This window comes from Rattus norvegicus, chromosome 10 (genome assembly GCF_036323735.1).
Source record: "Rattus norvegicus strain BN/NHsdMcwi chromosome 10, GRCr8, whole genome shotgun sequence".
NCBI classification, from domain to species: domain Eukaryota; kingdom Metazoa; phylum Chordata; class Mammalia; order Rodentia; family Muridae; genus Rattus; species Rattus norvegicus.
Window position 1 is genome coordinate 12,248,448 of NC_086028.1, and position 6,008 is coordinate 12,254,455.

General features: G+C 47.2%; 1 long non-coding RNA gene across 1 annotated transcript; it reads left to right on the forward strand.

Annotated features, from left to right (window-relative positions):
* Positions 1–2,893: 2,893 nt before the first annotated feature.
* LOC134480757 (uncharacterized) lies at positions 2,894–5,265 on the forward strand. Its single transcript, XR_010055529.1, has 2 exons — positions 2,894–4,046; positions 5,010–5,265. It is a non-coding gene; the product is annotated as an uncharacterized LOC134480757 (long non-coding RNA).
* The last annotated feature ends 743 nt before the right edge of the window (positions 5,266–6,008 follow it).

The following is a 6,008-nucleotide window of genomic DNA, read 5'->3' on the forward strand; positions in this document are numbered from 1 at the left end:
TGCTGGCAACACAAACTTAGCAAGGATGGGAAGCGAGAGTAAATTTTATTTTTTGTTGTTGGAATACAAAATGATTAGCCATTCTTAAAAAGTTTGGCAGTATCCGAAGTATAATAAGTATATACTTATTATACAATCCATACATAATGTTCCATCACATTTACCCAAATTAGTTGAAAACCTACAAATACACAAAACCTGCCCAAGAATATTTATACCAGTTATACTCATAATTGCCCAAACTCAGGAACAACCAATATATTCTCAAAGGAGTGGATAGATCCACAGCTACACTCAGGCAAAATATCATTTCACAAGCAAGATATTAAGAAACTAAAGGACGGGGGAGGAGTCTCGGGATGTAGTGGAGTCTCTGGTAGAGCCCCTGCTGAGCCTGCACAGGACCCTGGGTCCATTCCCAGCACCACAGAGACTGAGAGTGGCATCACACACATCTGTAGTCCTAGGACGTGGAAGGGCAGGAAAGATTAGAGTTTCAGAAAGGAAGGGGAAGAGGGGAGGGGAAAAGAAATAAGGGGAGAGATGGATGGAGAAGGACATTGGCTTGCCCTGCTGATTAAGGCAATTTCTGTCAAGCCTGAAAACCTGAACTCAACCTCTGGACCCACGCAGTAGAAGGAAAGCGTACACACACACACACACACACACACACACACACACACACACACGCATGCCCATGTGTGCACACACAGACACCTGTGCCTGTGCACACGTGCACACACACATGCACACATTAAAAGTATTTTTTAAACTTTTAAAAAATTATTTATTTTATATATATGAGTACAATGTAGCTGTCTTCAGACACACCAGAAGAGGGCACCAGACCCCATTACAGATGGTTGTGAGTTCACCATGTGGTTGCTGGGAATTGAACTCAGGACCTCTGGAAGAGCAGTCAGAGCTCTTAACTGCTGAGCCATCTCTCTAGCCCCCGATAAAATTTTTTTAAAAAGTCTTTTAAAAAGGAAGCCAATATAGTATTTTGAAGCAAGGAATCATAACAAGATACTTTGAAGATGACTCTAGTTTCTATATAAAGACAGTGGTGGGACAAGAACAGGGTGGGTGAGGTAATAGCTAGACATCTATAGTTGTCACGATAGCTATACCGGCTCAGGCTGAGACACAGCTGGACTTGGCTTATTATGTAAGAGCTAATAAACTTGCTAATGGTTGCTAGTGGATGTGAAGGTGAGGTTAAGGGATTAACCATTTTTTTCTTAACTTGGTGGTGATAATGGGTTTTTTTTTTTCTTTTTCCGGAGCTGGGGACCGAACCCAGGGCCTTGAGCTTGCTAGGCAAGTGCTCTACCACTGAGCTAAATCCCCAACCCCGATAATGTTTTTAACATGTGGAAACCCATGAAAGAACAAATCTGGGGCTGCGAGTGACAGGATGGATCGATGATTCCACGTAGGGAGAGCAATGAAGATGTCAATTTGGAAGAAGCATCCCAGGTGGTCTGGGTACTTCCTCCTTCCTCTTTACCATCTACCGAAGAAAACAGCCAGCTAGGGGCAGAACAGGGCTCTGAGAGGGGCTTAGTCTCAGTAAGCAAAAACCCAGACAGGGCTCTGAGCTCTGCAGAAGATCTTGTACCTACAAAGATGAAAGTTTGCGGTTTTCCTGCAGTGCATCATTGGGGAGGAGAGCCTGTGATGGGACCCAACAGCTCCCATTCTTCCTGGGATAGTTTGCAAATATCAACACGTTCTAAACTGAGTGGCCTTCAGCTCAGACTTGCCATCACTAACTGGACATAAGAGCTGTGTCATGTGTGAGCCATGCTTTGTGGGGGCTAACAGCGCACAATAGTTGAAAGCGAGAAAGGCAGGAGGGAATCAGCTCATGGCTTGGGAAATGACTTAGTTGTCCGGGAATGACCAGCCACAGTAGCATGCTGTGCTGGCTGATGCGTGTGCAAGCGCATATGGAGACCAGAGAGCCATCTGGGTTGTTTCTGAGGAGACAACGCCACGCTGCTCATTTTATGTCAACGTGACACATGCTGGAGTCATCAAAAGGAGGGAAGCCTCAACTGAGGAAATGCTTCCATCAGATCAGGCTGCAGGCAAGCCGGTCGGACCTTTTCATAAATAGTGATTGATGGGGGGAGGGCCTATCCCGTTGCGGGTGGTATCGCCCGTGGGCTGGGGGTCCTGGGTTCTGTAAGCAGGCAATCTGAGCAAGCCAGTAAGCAGCGCCTACCATGAGGCTGCATCAGCACCGCCTCCGGGTTCCTGCCCGGCTTGAGTTCCTGTCCTGACTTCCTTCAGTGAAAATGGTGCTGTGGAAGTGAAAGCCAAGTAAACCCCTCCCTCCCCAACTCGCTTATGGCCGTGGTGTCTCATCACACCAACAGTAACCAGACAATCTCCCAATCTCCACTTATTTATTTACTTGTTTTTTGAGGCTTTTTTTTTTTTTTTTTTTTTTTTTAGAATTGAAGACCCAGAAATGACCATAGGTGTGTACCTATGATCACTTGATTTTTTTTTTATTGGATATTTTTTATTTACATTTCAGATGTTATTCCGTTTCCTGGTTTCCCATCCATAGCCTGCTATTCTTTTTTTTTTTTTTTTTTTTTTTTTATTAACTTGAGTATTTCTTATATACATTTCGAGTGTTATTCCCTTTCCCGGTTTCCGGGCAAACATCCCCCTCCCCCCTCCCCTTCCTTATGGGTGTTCCCCTCCCAACCCTCCCCCCATTGCCGCCCTCCCCCCCACAGTCTAGTTCACTGGGGGTTCAGTCTTAGCAGGACCCAGGGCTTCCCCTTCCACTGGTGCTCTTACTAGGATATTCATTGCTACCTATGAGGTCAGAGTCCAGGGTCAGTCCATGTATAGTCTTTAGGTAGTGGCTTAGTCCCTGGAAGCTCTGGTTGCTTGGCATTGTTGTACATATGGGGTCTCGAGCCCCCCCTTTTTTTTTTTAACTAGCCAAGTGCTCACCAAATAGGCTAGGTGACTGACCAGAAATCCCCAGGATCCTCCCTTTTCTGCTTCCTTTGCTCTGAAATCATAAACGCATGATGCCCAGCTTGAGTTCTTAGGTGTTTTCTGTGGGATCAGACTCGGGTCCTTGCCTGACCGAGTCCTACCCCTTGTCCTCTTTTTCTTCTGTTACGTCACAGCCATTGTCGTCATCGTCATCATCGATGGGGTCTTGTTGTGTAGGTCTGACTGGTCTTGCACTCACTACGAAGCCCAGCCAGGCTGGTCTTAACCTCCTTTGAGATTGCTTCATGCACTACTCACCACTCCGATCTGATGACTGCTTTTGCTGATTTGGTCAGACCGGGACACTGTTAGGAGAAGAAGCAGCTTCTGCTGAGCCTGACCAGACATCTCCAGGGAGGATTAACTAATCAGAAGATTTGTCCTGAATGTGAGTGCTATCATCCCAGAGCCCAGATGCTAGGATAGAATAAAATGTCTTAGGGTTCCATTGCTCTGAAGAGACACCATGACCATGCAGCTCTTGTGAAGGCAGGCATTTCATTGAGGCTGGCTTACGGTTTCAGAGGTTCAGTCCATTATTGTCAGGATGAGAAGCATGGCAGTGTGCAGACAGACATGGTGTTGGAGAAGGAGCTGAGAGTTCTGCATCTTGATTCAAGGGCAAGCTGGAGAGACTGGCACCCTCAGGCAGTTAGGAGGAAGCCCTCTTTCCCAATGGGTGGAGCCTGAGCATAGGAGGAGGCTTCCAAAGCCCACACCCACACACTTTCTCCCACAAGGCCACACCTCTTAAAAGTACTGTGAGCCAAACCACCCCACCATCTACCATAGGTATTTTCTATGGTAGCCATCCTGACATGAACCATTCACCTGGGCCACACCGCCCCCTCCCCCATCACAACCCCAACCCCTCCCTTCAGGAATGAAATGTTGAAACTGTAAACTCAAATGAGTCCTTTCTCTCTACTTTCTATCCAGTAGTTTGCCCCAGCAAGCTGACTTGCTCAGATGTCTAAAGGTTCCTGAGCAGAATGGGTCTCGGCCTCTGAGAAAAGGTAAGGTCAAGTTCAGGGAGCCCTAAATAACTGAAAAGTTCACCTGGGACTTGGGCAAGAAGAGCCAGGGTGCCATTCTCTAGTCTTTGGTACATGTCGGCTTAGCAACAGCCGTGTGTGCTGAGCAGGCACGGTGGGCAGAGAGCCAGGGGAGATTTCTCGGTTTCTTTAAAATATTGACTATGCTGATTGTCTCATTAGAGGAGGGACACCTTTGCAAGTATGCTCCCAGAAATGGCTTCCTCATTGTAAATAAGAGCCAACTACCTACCGGTCCCTACGTTCATCCATTTTTATGAATTCATCCATCGATAAACAGATATGGCTGCATTCCCCCTCTTGGGTGTTGCTCTGAACTGGGCAAAATTCTAAGGTGTTTGAAAGTAAAGCAAAGGGAGCCCTAGAGAGGGGAGTAGAGGCCACAGTGGGTGGCAGTGAGTGGGCCAAGTGCACAAAATGACAGGACAGGAGACTGAAGAAACAGTAAGGTCACAAGGAGCAGAGGAGGCAGGAAGGGACTGGCTCGTGCGGGATGTGAGGGCCATGGCAAAGGGCTGGCATTTTACCTTGATTCTAAAAAGTCCTCACAGGATTTAAAAATACCAGTGGAGGGGTTGGGGATTTAGCTTAGTGGTAGAGTGCTTGCCTAGCAAGCGCAAGGCCCTGGGTTTGGTCCCCAGCTCCGGAAAAAAAAAAGAAGAAAAAAAAAAAAAAGAAAAAAGAAAAAAAATAGAAAAAAAAAATACCAGTGGATAGTATGGTACAGTTAAAAACATTAAAAGCTACAATGGGCAAGAGGCAGTGTTGTCGAATACCAGCCAGAAATTTACCACTCAAGGCGTTGCTGATGTCGGCCAAACTGTTCACAGTGCAAGGGGTTAAGACAGGGTGGGGTTCTGAAGCTGCACTTTGAAGGCAGTCAGGGATATCACTTAATTGGCTGTGATTGGTGGATTATGACAGGTTCAAAGCAAAGGATAGCATATAAAGTACAACAGCCCGAGTCACTAAGAGGCCGCGTCCTTTGGAAAGATGGAGAAGACAGAGGAGGAGCAAATGAAAAGGAGTAGAGAAGGCGCTTTACGACCAGGGGCTGGGTATGCGCCCACCGCCACTAGCGCCATCTAGCTGTGAACTGACAAACCAGCTTCCAAAGCGAGAATCACAGGGATTTCACTCTTGTGAGTCAGGAGGACAGATCATTACACTTTCTTAAAAATTTCACTGTATATATCCCGATTGTTTCCCTCCATCCCGGTCACCCCTCACACAGTCCCTGCCCCCATGCTCCCTCCCCTTCTCCTCTGAGAGGGTAGAGGTTCCCTTCGGGTATCCCCGACTCTGGCGCATGAAATCTCCACAGGGTCAGGCACATCCTTTCCCACTGAGAGTAGACGAGGCAGCTCAGCTAGGGGAAGGTACTCCACAGACAGGCGACAGCTCTAGGGACAGCTCCTGCTCCAGTTGTTGGGGACCCACATGAAGACCAAGCTGCACATCTCCCATACACACATGGAGGGGGCCTAGGTTCAGCCTGTGTTTTTTTGGTTGCTGGTCAGTCTCTGAGAGGCCCAAAGGATCCAGGTTAGTTGACTCTGTTGTTGATCTTCCTGTGGAGTTCCCGTCCCCTTCAGGGCTCTCAATTCTTCCCCCAACACAGAGAGTCCCTAAGCTCTATTCAGTGTTTGGCTGTGAGTCTCAGCCAGTTGCTAGGTAGAGCCTTTCAGAGGACAGTTATGTTAGGTTCCTGTCTGCAAGCACAATAGAGTATCATTAATAGTGTCACGAATTGGTTCTTTCCCATGGGACGAGCCTCAACTCGGGCCAGTTATTGCTTGGCCATTCGCTCGGTCTCTGCTCCATCCCTCGTCCCTGCATTTCTTGTAGAGAGAATAAATTTTTGGTCAAAAGTTTTGTGAGTGGATTGGTGTTCCTATGTTGCTATAAAATTATAAAAAATAA